The sequence below is a fragment of the Gobio gobio genome (assembly GCF_949357685.1).
Source record: "Gobio gobio genome assembly, chromosome: 7".
Lineage (NCBI taxonomy): Eukaryota > Metazoa > Chordata > Actinopteri > Cypriniformes > Gobionidae > Gobio > Gobio gobio.
Genome location: NC_137103.1, coordinates 3563502 through 3578148, shown reverse-complemented (window position 1 = coordinate 3578148; position 14647 = coordinate 3563502). Strand labels below are relative to the sequence as shown.

Genomic DNA, 14647 nt, shown 5'->3' with positions numbered 1-14647 from the left:
AATATATAATGGGTTAGTTCACCTAAAAATGAAAATTCTGTCATTAATTCCTCACCCTCATGTGGTTGGACACCCGTCAGACCTCCGTTCATCTTCAGACACAAATGAAGATATTTTAGTGTAAAGCTGATGCTGAGAAAGGCTTCAGATAGGCCTCCATTGGCATTCAGTACATTTACACTCACAAGACTCATAAAAGGCACTTAAAACGTCGTTACAAAGTCCATCTCACCACAGTGACTCTACAATAATTTTACGATGCGACGACAATAGATTTTGTGCGCAAAAAAAAAATCAAAATAATGACTTTATCCAACTTGTTCTTGTCTTCCGTGTGTGCCTCCACGACGCATGCGTGAGAATATGATGTAGATCCGGCGTTCGGACACATGACCCAGAAGAGATTTGTTTACAAGCAGAGGAAGACGCGCGTGTCTAAGCTGTTGAATTCTACACTGATCGTGCTTTAGGTCTCGCTGTAGTTCTCAAAATGGGGCTAAAGTGTGCATTCCATGGATTCCCGAACGCCGGCGTACATCATATTCTCGCGCATGCGTCGTGGATGCACACACGGAAGACAAGAAGAGGTTGAATAAAGTCGTTATTTTGATTTTTTTTTGCGCACAAAAACTATTGTCGTCGCTTCGTAAAATTATTGTGAGTCACTGTGGTGAGATGGACTTTGTAACGACGTTTTAAGTGCCTTTTATGGGTCTTGTGAGTGTAAATGTACTGAATGCCAATGGAGGCCTATCTGAAGCCTTTCTCAGCATCAGCTTTCAACAAAAAAATCTTCATTTGTGTTCTGAAGATGGAGGAGGTCTCACGGGTGTCCAACCACATGAGGGTGAGCAGGGGCGTAGCCATCTTTTCAGAAGTGAGGGGGACAGAAATGTCAGGTGTAATACCAGTTTTTTTCGGACCTTTTTTGTCTAATTGACAGATTTAATTGATCTCATCTCTTGCTTTTAATTCAGTAAGATATCAAAAACACTGCTGAACAATAACCACTAATATCTATAATGTTTTCCCTATATGTTATGCCAATTTTATGATTGGTTTATGTACTACAAACACTTGTGCATTAAGTCCCCATGGATTTTATGCTTTGTAAAAAAAAATATCACTGAATAAGGCAGAATATATACAGTACCTATCAAAAGTTTGGAAACATTACAATTGTTAAATGTTTTTGAAAAAAGTCTTCTGCTCACCAAGGCTGCATTTATTAAATAAAAAATGCAGTAAAAAAGTAATACAGTGAAATATTATCCCAATGTAAAGCAGCTGTTATCTATGTGAATATATAGTAAAAAAAAAAAAAAAATCTTTGTAATTTATTCCTGTGATCAAAGCTGAATTTATCATCATTACTCCAGTCTTCAGTATCACATGATCTTTCAGAAATCATTCTAATATGTTCATTTGATGCTCAAGAAACATTTATGATTATTATCAATGTTGAAAACAGTTGTGCTGCTTAATTTTTGTGGAAATCATGAAACTATTCAAACATTTGTGGTAAGATAAAAAAAGAGAGAAATTAATACTTTTATTCATCAAACATGCTTTAAATTGATCAAGTGGCATTTATAATATAACAAAAGATTTATCCATGCTTTATTAAATGCAAATAAATGCTGTTCATTTAACTTTCTATTCATTAAAAAATCCTGAAAAATAAAATGCGTCATGGTTTCCACAGCTGTTTTCAACAATGATTATAATCCAAAATGTTTCCTTTTCATCAAATGATCATATTAGAATGATTTCAGAAGGATCATGTGATACTGAAGACTGGAGTAATGATGCTGAAAATTCAACTTTGATCAAGGAATAAATTACACTTTACTATATCATTACAAATTAAAACATCTGTGAATATATTTCGCAATATTAATGTTTTAACTGTATTTTTTATTAAATAAATGCAGCCTTGGCAAGCAGAAGATACTAAACATTAAAAAGGCACTGCATTATTCATATTTTTTATTGTCAATAAATACCTTGAGATGGCTGGAAAACCACAAACCATATAGACTATTGTCGCAATCGTGTTTGTTGTCACGTTTCATCAGTCATAGCGATTATTTTTATTCAGCTGCTGCTACAGCGCTGAATGCCTTTGGGACGTGACAGGGTTTTACTTCTACGAAACAGAAGTAGAGAGCGCGCCCTCCGGCTTCGAGTATGAATTGGAGTCTTGTTAAGGCCAATTTATACTTCTGCGTCGAGTGCACGCAGAGGGTACGGCGTACCCTACGCATAGACGCGTTGGATACGCCGTACCCTACGCCGTACCCTGACCCGCACCTCTCCAAAAATGTAACAACGCGTCAATTCTACGCGGACCGCAAGCGCTGTGATTGGTCTGCCAGAACCCTTCCCTCAGGTCAATAAATAAATCAAAAATCTGCGATAGGAGTGTGTGTGTGTGTGTGTGTGTCAAGAAATGGGATGATAGTTCCTTACGTCTGCTATAACACACTATTTTGCAGTCCAGTGATTCTTTATGGTAGTAAATAAACCCTTACAAAAAAATCCTGCAGGAAATCCTGAAGGAAAAATCCTGCAGGACCTGCACAATGCATTCCTGCAGGATCCCACAGGATTTTCGTGATCATTTTCCTGTGGGACTTTTGTAGAAATCCTACAAGAATCCTACTGGACTCCTGCAAGAATCCTACTGGACTCCTGCAAGAATCCTACTGGACTCCTACAAGAATCCTACTGGACTCCTGCAAGAATCCTACTGGACTCCTACAAGAATCCTACTGGACTCCTGCAAGAATCCTACTGGACTCCTGCAAGAATCCTACTGGACTCCTACAAGAATCCTACTGGACTCCTACAAGAATCCTACTGGACTCCTGCAAGAATCCTACTGGACTCCTACAAGAATCCTACTGGACTCCTACAAGAATCCTACTGGACTCCTGCAAGAATCCTACTGGACTCCTGCAAGAATCCTACTGGACTCCTACAAGAATCCTACTGGACTCCTACAAGAATCCTACTGGACTCCTACAAGAATCCTACTGGACTCCTGCAAGAATCCTACTGGACTCCTACAAGAATCCTACTGGACTCCTACAAGAATCCTACTGGACTCCTACAAGAATCCTACTGGACTCCTACAAGAATCCTACTGGACTCCTGCAAGAATCCTACTGGACTCCTGCAAGAATCCTACTGGACTCCTACAAGAATCCTACTGGACTCCTGCAAGAATCCTACTGGACTCCTACAAGAATCCTACTGGACTCCTGCAAGAATCCTACTGGACTCCTACAAGAATCCTACTGGACTCCTACAAGAATCCTACTGGACTCCTACAAGAATCCTACTGGACTCCTACAAGAATCCTACTGGACTCCTACAAGAATCCTACTGGACTTCTGCAAGAATCCTACTGGACTTCTGCAAGAATCCTACTGGACTCCTACAAGAATCCTACTGGACTCCTGCAAGAATCCTACTGGACTCCTACAAGAATCCTACTGGACTCCTGCAAGAATCCTACTGGACTCCTACAAGAATCTTATAAGAATCCTGCAGGGCTCCTATACAGGAATAACACATGATTCTTACAGGACACCCAAAGAATAGTTAAGCTGCTATCCCAAAATAGATAACCATATAAGAAAAAAAAACAAACCATATCGGAAATCGAATATATTGCATTATTTATTAAAACATTTTTTCACAAAAAGGCTCAGAAATAGCAAGATATAAACAATAACAAAACAAAGGCAAAGGACCAATAAAAACACTGCTGACAGTAGGCCTACTCCAAGAACACTGCACAAACGTTGTATTCTGTAGAAAGAGAGAACATGTTACAATATAGTCTAAGCCAGTTAACTGAACAAACAAAGCTAAGTTGGTGAATTTGTGTGCTCACTTTTATTCACATGTTGTAGTGTGTGTACCCTCCGTAACGTGCCTCTTCTCTTGCCTATGAGTAATATAACATACTAATGTAAATCATACATCACAAACTTAAAAGTTATCTATGTACTGTAAAAAAACTATTATGATATATACTGTGAAAATATGTACCTTAATAGCATTTTGTGTTCGTCGTTAAGCTTCTCCCGGAATGAAGCCCTTAGAAACTTACGTGGAGTATCTGGGAACCGACCCTGTACAGTGTCTGAAAAAATAAATAAATAAATATATATATATATATATATATATATATATATATAGAGAGAGAGAGAGAGAGAGAGATATATATATATATATATATATATATATATATATATATATATATATATATATATATATATATATATATATATATATATATATATATATATATATATATATATATATATATTGGGAAAAGAGATACTCAGGCATCAGGATTATTAAAATACATTTTAAATTTGTTTTAATAAATATAGATGCCACTCTTACCTAAAATAAGTTCCACTTTAACTCGATCCAAGAGTGGCTTGGGTTGTGTTCCTTTGTTGGCATTGCCAGGTTTGCCTGATAGGCCATGTGTGGCCAGTGTGCTCCTCCCAAAAACAGCCACTGCTAAATCTTTTATCATGGCTGACCATGAAGTCCCTCCTCTCCCACATGCCTGGAATGTCTCTTTTGTGATATTCAATTTTCTCTGGATTTCAACCTGTGCAATATATGTCAAACAAATGGCAAAAAACTCGCAACACATATTCATGTTCATTTGAAAACATGAGAGTGTGTAAATAATGATTTTTTCTTTATGAACTATTCCTATGATATCTAAAAATGAAGGTTCTTACATGAAGATGCGATTGATTAGCTGGATGAGGAGCATTTTTAGGAGATGTAGCTGGTAGACAGGTTGGTGCAACAGGTCTGGTTATATTGTTTTTTGGCATCAACTCCTCAAATCTGTTAATAATATCTAAATTTGGAACAACAATGACAACAAAAAGTTCACATGACATCTGTAATCGACATCAAAAGGAAGTGTTTTTAATTTTTATAAGAGAAACGTGTAACTACCTTTTTGCAGTTTAAAGTTCAGTGCCTTTAACTCCAGATTTTCAGTTTTCAAGGCCTTGACCTCTCTTCTAAGGTCATCCAGTTCGCTTTTTTCTTTGGCTTTCTCTTCTATTTTTTTGAACAAGAGTATGTCTGCATGTGGTTCTTCAACCTAAAAAAAAGATCAAAGCTTGATGCATTATAAAGCACATATTAATGCCTTAATCTACATGATCATATTATGCATCCCTTAATCAAACCCAATACCTTAACAACTACCTTACTAACTATTAATAAGCAGTACATTTTTGGAGTTTATTACAGTTTTTCTTAGTTAATTTGGTATATTTCTCGAATCATCTTCGATTTGCAAAACAGTAAGTGCATTTCTCAAAACAATTCATAGAAATAGCAAAACACCAGGATTACCTGCAAAAGCCAGTCTCTTGCTTTAAATCCTTAGTTAATCTCTCAAAAGTAAATATCTGTGTCAATGAACATGTCAGTGCCATCAGAATGACAAGTTCTTGTGTCATTGTGAACAGATAACACAGTCAAATTGCTTAGTCATGTTGTCAATGTAACTGTGTACTCTAGAGGGAGGTTCTGATGTAAACTATGGCTAAAGTTTTGATGACAATAATTTTAAATTATAGGTTACACCTTAGTGTTATGTGGGAGTTTGATTGCAAGAGACTGGACATTTACACTTTTACTGTTTGTACTGTAATTTGTTGACAGACCATGTCATTGCGATACAGAAACGAAAAGACAGCACTGCATATAGCACAAAGAAAAAAATATATATATAAATATGCTTGACATATTATGACAATTATTTGATCAATTATTTTGCATGTAGACTTATGCCTAAATGTTGTGGGGGGTGAGACTATTCAACAGAGACCCATTATAATACATTTTGATCAACATGACATAAGCAATTGATAATGTAGGAAACAGCAGAGAATTGGACATAATCATTTGCATGGATATACCAAAGCATTTGCAACTTCAAAGTCTAATTTTTTCAAAGAAATGAGAAACTGCTTTTTGATGAGAAACTGCTTTTTTGATGTGCACAAGTGACACAATGATGTGAAGATTGAACAGGTAGTTTTGAGAATTTCAATTCTGATCTGAGAAATGTACCAAAGCGACTGAGAAAAACTGTAAAGGAAGTCGTAGTTAATAGTGACAAATGGGCCCTAAACTAAAGTGTATATATAACGTATCAGGAAGAAAGATTTTACTCTTCTACGTCTCTTCTGTGGACTTGGTGATGGGCTGTTTTCTGGACTAAATATTTCTTTTCTTTTAATTGTTCTTTTTTCAGGTAGTTTGCCCTCCACTTTTTGCTTTCTCTCCGACTCCATTTGTTGAAGACGTTTCAGCAGCTTGTCCTTATTTTCTAAACAGGAATAAAAAAAAAACATTTTTCTTGCCTTAATAAAATGCATAATGGAATTCATAGAAATATAAAAATAATTACATTCTGCAATGTTAACTGTTTACCACTCAGCTTCAAAAGAATTGCTGGAGAGCTTTCATCTTCATATTTGACATCAACGACATCTCCCTCAGTAATTACTTTTTGAAGTATGTCCTTCCTCTTTACAATATCAAGTGAAGCATCAATCTCTGTCCATTCAATTAAAGCCCACATTTTGTACTATAAAGAAACAATCTTTTAGATTACTTAACGAAGACAGAACAATAGACAGACAGACAGACAGACAGACAGACAGACAGACAGATAGAGAGACAGATAGATAGATAGATAGATAGATAGATAGATAGATAGATAGATAGATAGATAGATAGATAGATAGATAGACAGACAGACAGACAGACAGACAGACAGACAGACAGACAGACAGACAGACAGACAGACAGATAACGTTAGATAGATAGATAGATAGATAGATAGATAGATAGATAGATAGACAGACAGACAGACAGACAGACAGACAGACAGACAGACAGACAGACAGACAGACAGATAACGTTAGATAGATAGATAGATAGATAGATAGATAGATAGACAGACAGACAGACAGACAGACAGACAGACAGACAGACAGACAGACAGACAGACAGACAGACAGACAGACAGACAGACAGATAGATAGATAGATAGATAGATAGATAGATAGATAGATAGATAGATAGATAGATAGATAGACAGACAGACAGACAGACAGACAGACAGACAGACAGACAGACAGACAGACAGACAGACAGATAACGTTAGATAGATAGATAGATAGATAGATAGATAGATAGATAGATAGATAGACAGACAGACAGACAGACAGACAGACAGACAGACAGACAGACAGACAGACAGACAGATAACGTTAGATAGATAGATAGATAGATAGATAGATAGATAGACAGACAGACAGACAGACAGACAGACAGACAGACAGACAGACAGACAGACAGACAGACAGACAGACAGACAGACAGATAGAGAGACAGATAGATAGATAGATAGATAGATAGATAGATAGATAGATAGATAGATAGATAGATAGATAGATAGACAGACAGACAGACAGACAGACAGACAGACAGACAGACAGACAGACAGACAGACAGATAACGTTAGATAGATAGATAGATAGATAGATAGATAGATAGATAGATAGATAGACAGACAGACAGACAGACAGACAGACAGACAGACAGACAGACAGACAGATAACGTTAGATAGATAGATAGATAGATAGATAGATAGACAGACAGACAGACAGACAGACAGACAGACAGACAGACAGACAGACAGACAGACAGACAGACAGACAGACAGACAGACAGACAGACAGACAGATAGATAGATAGATAGATAGATAGATAGATAGATAGATAGATAGATAGATAGATAGATAGATAGATAGATGTAAACAGACAGTCGACAATTTTTTTTTATATAGATAGCAAGTAACGTTACCCAGCATGTAACATGTTAAAAATAAATATATTTAAAAAATAAGCTGTGTTTCTTATTGATGCTCACTATTACAATATACAACATATACATATGATATAATATAACATTTAAACAGTTTTCTACATTTTAAATGAGGGAAAAACATTCACTCACCTACTTCAGCGCTCGATCGACGGTCAACGGTTTCAGCGCGTGCACGTCTAGACAGCGCGTGCGACAAAATAACGGACACTTATCCCAGCGCTGCTACAAAGCAACGGAACGGACCCGTTTCCCTGTAAGTATCCTTTTCATAACTGCTCTAATAATAATCTATATTTCAGCAACCTAGCCAAAAAACGTTATTTATGACATTAGTCATGTTATGGATCATTATAGGTAACTTGTTTAAACCCCTATGCGTTGCTGATTCTAGAGACAGCAACGTTACAATGCGATTTTTTTTTTTAAGTAAGGCCTAATGTCACTTAATTTATTTATTTTTTACTCGACAGTTGTAGTTTTGGGGTTTTTTATTTTTTGTAAATGTATTTACCTCAATTTGTTATATATATATATATTATTTTTATTTTTTTATTTTTATTTTTTTGTGTAAATGTCTATGATGTAAAATTTTAAAGAAATGAGAAAAAAAATCTATTTCTCAGTTCCATATGATAACATGAAAACATTTTTGTTTGTTTTGTTTACTGGACTATTTACTGCCATCAACTGGAAAGTAAACACTTTTAACATATTTAATAATTTGATGAATAAGAATTCCATTGTTAAACAGAATTGTATATCATTTCATTTGTGAAAGAAGCTACATAAAAGCTGTTATTTGTTACTTGCAGTCAGTGACAATGGAGTACAAGTTGTACCTACAAAAACATACATCAGTTCCAACCGCTACTAAGAGAAGATGGAGTGGTCATGTTAAAGGTATGTTAAAATGAAAAGGTTGTTCTTTTATATAAGTTAAAGGCATTAACCTCTATTTGACGCTGTCTGTTTTGCTTTAAGATTTTAGGAAAAAAACCTACAAAACATGGCTGCAACACCCAGAGTGTCAAGTAAGTAAAAGTCATGCACATATGACATACCATTATATGATGCTACATTACATTCATCCTGTTAGTGTCACTACAGTAACACATTTATTTTATTTTATATATATATATATATATATATATATATATATATATATATATATATATATATATATATATGAGCAAAAGATTCATCTGTGCATTTACTTTTTATTGTTCTGAATAAGGATGACAATTCTGAAGTGGAGATTAGTTACCCATGCAACTTTAACCCACCACATCATACCGTGGTAGGACACTAATGTAACTGTCCCTCATGTTTAAACATAACCTGGGCTATCTTTGTATTATTGTTGTTTATGGTTCTGATTGCTAACAGATGGATGACAGATCTGACACTGAAGAGGAGAAAAATTACCCATGCAGATTCAACACATCACCACACCATACCGTGGTAGGACACTGCTAGTTAAATATTCTCATGTTTTACCATATGGGATATCTTTTGACTATAGTTGTTCATGGTTATATGATTGTAAGGATGATGAATTGGAGAGTGCAGCGGAGAACTGGGACCAGCACAGCACAAATGACCCAGCCACAGATCATTCCATGGTAAGAAAACTACATGTTGAACACTATTATCTGGATTAATATTGAGGAATTAAGATACATTGGGACTTTGGGAGCTATTTATTTCTGCTTGTACAGAATACAAATTAGACACATCTGTCCGTCTGTGTGTTTAGGATGAAGAATCTGGCAGTGAGGACTATGAACTACAAAACTGTCCTATGACTCCACCACAAGACCCCATAGTAAGATTGCACACCATAAGTATTTGCAATTCTTATGCAGTTTGTTAGCAGTGACAAGATTTTTCTTTCATGTCATTTTCTTAATCTTTGCTCTTTTGCATATCTAGGACAATACATGTGACAGCGAAATGAGCAACAATGTAGAAAATGTGCCAAATTTGCTTTTGGTAAGATACATAGTAATAATGATTTGTTATTTTATTTTGAATTGATTTCAAATGGGCCATTAGTTCATTATAACTCACATACTCTTAAGTATTTATGATACTATATCATTGTATGCCAATTATTGTTTTGATTTAAGCATTTAAAATAAATCCTTTTATTTTCCACAATTCGTGTAGATGGATGCTGCAGCAGGTGGTGATGCACAAGATTACAGTGGAGAGAACCCAAACCCAGTAAAAGAGAAGATCTACCCCAGTGCTAAGATTAGTCATGAAGAATCCCTTTTATCAATTTTATGTTATGCTCTTAGGCACACCACAACAAAATCTGCCCTTAGTGATTTATTAGACCTAATTAATTTACATTGTCCAGAAGGAACTAATGGAGTACCCAGTAGTCTATATAAATTTCTTAAAACATTTGATTGCAACTCTTTTGAAATGATGTACATCTGCCCCAAATGTCATCATTACTTTGGTAATGAGATCCCAGCTTGTTGTGCTTCATGTGGTTCTGAACCTGGGGATATGAACTCACTTATTAAATCAGGTGACATTTTTCTGAAAGTATCAATCAGAAAACAATTGGAAGAAAAGATGTTAGATTCGGTATTTAGAGCAGCGTTGGATTACAAATGGACAAGGGGCAAAAGCAGTCCAGACAGTGTCCAAGATATTTTTGACGGTGCCATGTATAAATCTGTCGATCCCCTGAATGATCCAGACCAGTTGAACCTTTCACTTACTTGGAATGTTGATGGTATCCCCATTTTTAAATAATCTCCTTTCCACATTTGGCCAATCCAAATCATAATCAATGAACTACCCCCAGATATGAGAAGCAGGCATGTGCTGCTGGCTGGTTTGTGGTTTGGTCCTTCTAAGCCCAAAATGAATTCTTTTATGCAACCATTTGTTGATGAGTGCATTCAGCTAGAGAAGGAAGGTCTAACAGTAATGCACAGCGGACAAAATGTTCGTGTGTTTAATCTTGTCTGTGTGTGCGACTCAGTTGCTCGCTGCTCTGTCCAAAATATTAAACAATTCAATGGGGAACATGGATGTAACTGGTGTTATAAGAAGGGAGAAGTTGTTGCCAAGGGAAATGGTTTCACTAGGATATATAGTTCACAAAGTGGAGATTCAAACACACGCACGCACAACCAGCATCTTGATGATGTGAGAACAGCAGTTAAAACAGGCACATGTGCTCGAGGAGTCAAAGGGCCATCACCTTTAATGCTTTTAACATTTTTTAATATCATACTAGGATTTTCTTTTGATTACATGCATGGGATTTTACTGGGTGTATGTCGGCAATTGACAACACTATGGTTTGATACAAAGTACCATGGAGAGAGCTGGTATATTGGAAGAGTAATCATGGCCATTGACAAACGGCTACTTGAAATCAAGCCACCAGTTAATATTACAAGACCTCCCTGATCTATAAAGATTCGTAAGTTCTGGAAGGCCTCAGAATACAGGAATTTTCTTTTGTTTTATAGTCTTCCATGCCTGAGTGGCATTTTACCACGCCAGTTCCTTGAACACTTACTGTTACTTGTACAAGGAACTTATTGTCTGTTAAAAGATAATATTTCTTCACATGACATCGATGCAGCTGAATATCTGCTGAAAACTTTTGTGAGCCGTTTTGAGAAATTGTATGGCAAATGTCATGTCAGTTTCAATGTGCACATTTTAGAGCATGCTGCACAATCTGTGAGAAACTGGGGTCCACTATGGTGCCAGAGTGCTTTTATTTTTGAAAGTCACAATGGCAACTTGCAAAAGCTCTTCCATGGCACACAGGCAGTTCCAGAGCAAATTCTCAATGCGTTTCTTCTTTTTCAAAGTGTTCCAAGACTTTTGACAAGCGTTTACAGCAATAGTATTAATCGACTAAGCAAGGACTTTGTTGAGCGGATGTTACATGGGTACAAACTTGCCAAAAACTGCGCAATTAAAACAAATGTAATCTTCCTGGGTTCACCAGTTGTAAGATCACCAACACCCAGAGAGGCATATCTTCTCAGCGAACATGGCATTAATGTTCATCAGTGTGCATTTTATGCAAGGGCTATAATTAATGGAAACAGATTTCACTCAAAAACAAGCACAACACTATCTAGAAGAATTAACCACGCAGTTCTTACAGAAAACGGGGCGGTGGCACTGGTGAGGTCATTTGTTGATGTGGGGCTTGACACAGGCTACACCTTTATCGATCCAGTTAGCACTGCCAAATTTAGCATGGTTAAAGACAGACAAACAGGGACTACTGTCTCAGGGATAGTTAAGGAGAGCTGTATTTCTAGTGATGTCAAATTAATTAAGTGCACTGAAATCAAAACAACTTGTGTTTACTTGAAAAATGTGTACGGAGTAGGCCTACTTAATTTACTTTGCATTCAACCTAACAAATGGGAAGTTGACTGAATAGTCATGTACTATATGTATAGTAATGTACTGTATGGTACAGTAATTTGTACATATCTGTCATATACATACATTTATTTTTAGCAAGTGTTTAATAGAGACTTTTGGTTACTGTATAACTATGTTTGAGGCCACACTTATTCGTAAATTAGTACAATGTCTATTCAGTATGTAGCAAAGTTTATAGGCCAGCTGATTTATTTTGAGTTGTGAGGGCATCAATTGTCATTGTTAATTGGACAGTTTAATCTTCAATGCATTTTTTGAGAAAGTTTGCACTGTGCACTAGATTATTGGCATGATTGTATTGTACGACGTACAGTAAAGTAAGTTATTAATTTTGCAATATGCTGTTTTCTTAAATGTTGATACAAATTAATAGAAATGTTATATGTGGTATTGTTTTGAAATGAATGTGGGAAGAATTCTACAAAACAGTTAACTGTTATGCTCCTTTTACAATAACTGCTTATACAGTATGTATAGCTAGTAAGTTATTGAAGGTATGCAATAAATGTTGGAAATCCTTAAGTGTGTGAATTAATATTTTAATGCGGCAATTAAGTATGTGTATTCAATCAATCAATCAATCAATCAATCAATCAATCAATCAATCAATCAATCAATCAATCAATCAATCAACCAATCAATCAATCAATCAATCAGTATATATTTTACTGCAGCTAGGGCTCTTAAAATGTAGGACGTTGTGCAGTCCTGCAGGACATGTCAGTGGACAAACCTACAGGATTCCTACAGGTAAATAAAAATTCCTGCAGGAATCATACATTCCTGCAGGACATTATGCAATCCTACAGGACAGTATGTGGACAATCCTACATGACTCCTGCAGGAATTTACCCTGTCCTTTAGGATTTTCATTCTGTCTTGCAGGATTCCTGCATGGTCCCTGCACAGTCCTTCAGGATTCCTGCTGGATATTTTTGTAAGGGATTTTCCAAAAATGAATTTATCAACTTTTAATACTTTTCAAGACCCCGCGGACACCCTGATATGCATATGAAGAGAAGTGTTACAATAATACAACATCAGCATTTGAATGGTATTGTGAACTCATTCCAATTTGACCTTTGACATCATCTGACATGAAATTAATTTAAATTTATTTGATCTCATAGATGTGGCTGTTGTGGTCATAGCAGCACCAACTGCTGCAGTTAATGTGGTGAATTCAGATGAATTTGACATAGTCCTTTTATGTTTTACCATTTTAAATGCCTATTGCCTGCAGTGCACAGTTAAGCTGATGCCACCGGCGTGGCGGTGCCACCGGCTTGAGCCCGTCATCGCTGCTCGCAGCTTTAATTAATATTTTATTTACCCATAAACGTGTCTCTAGGAAGCCATAAGTTATAGAGACAAGAATAACTTTTGCCATTTAAATGCCACATTCATTTACTGAGGACCCAAAGAGCCAATGATCATGTGTGAAAACACATACATAAATTGATCACTTAGAAATCAAAACTAAAGTTTGAGAAAGAAAGAATATGCATACAACAAAATATATTGTTTCATAGCAGCTTCAGTAACAAGTTCAAAACAAATTCTGCTGTAAACCGGCTCTAACAAGCCAATATAGTGTCAATATTCAGCTCCAGTGACTTCAGTGTTGATTCAGTTCAGTTGATTTCAGTTCAACTGTAAATTCCTCAGTTGTGCATATTTGTGTGTAGTTAGATATATGCAAAAACAACATTTTTGGAAATAGTTAAAATAGTTTTGCACAAAGTGTTGCTTTTGCAAGAGATGTCTGATGTTTTGTGTGTAGAGTTACAAGAAATGGAGCCATATTTTCAGAAATTGTGTGTAAGCAATTAGATAAAACTGTAAATGAATCCAGTTTATTTTAGTTCAGGACTCATAGTCCAGGTGTTAGTAATCTGTGCTTAATCTTTGTTCCAGGCAACAATTTTTTAACTCACGATTAACTAGATTAAGGCCTACTCTTGGCATAATTTAAACCCTGTCCAGGAAACCACCTCTTGAAAATCTGCATTGATAATTCATAAAATGTGGTGTGAGCTCAATTTAAATGACAATTACAGAAAAACACAATCTGACTTAACTATTAACACACAAACTTGTACTTTTCACATTTATGATTAATAGCCATCTAGAAATCATTCACAGTGCAGGGTGGAAAAATTAATGTTGGTATGTAAACTGTATGCTTTACTTGATTTATTTGTGTGCTTTGGTTCATTGTCTTGTTGCATCACATAACCTCT

The 14647-nt window shown here is 35.9% G+C and overlaps 1 long non-coding RNA gene across 1 annotated transcript; it reads right to left on the bottom strand.

The window, feature by feature from the left end:
• Positions 1–3680: 3680 nt before the first annotated feature.
• LOC307129441 lies at positions 3681–4162 on the bottom strand. The gene is made up of 3 exons (XR_013816899.1): positions 4063–4162; positions 3905–3958; positions 3681–3819 (listed from the first exon to the last, which is right to left on the bottom strand). It is a non-coding gene; the product is annotated as an uncharacterized lncRNA (long non-coding RNA).
• Positions 4163–14647: the final 10485 nt, after the last annotated feature.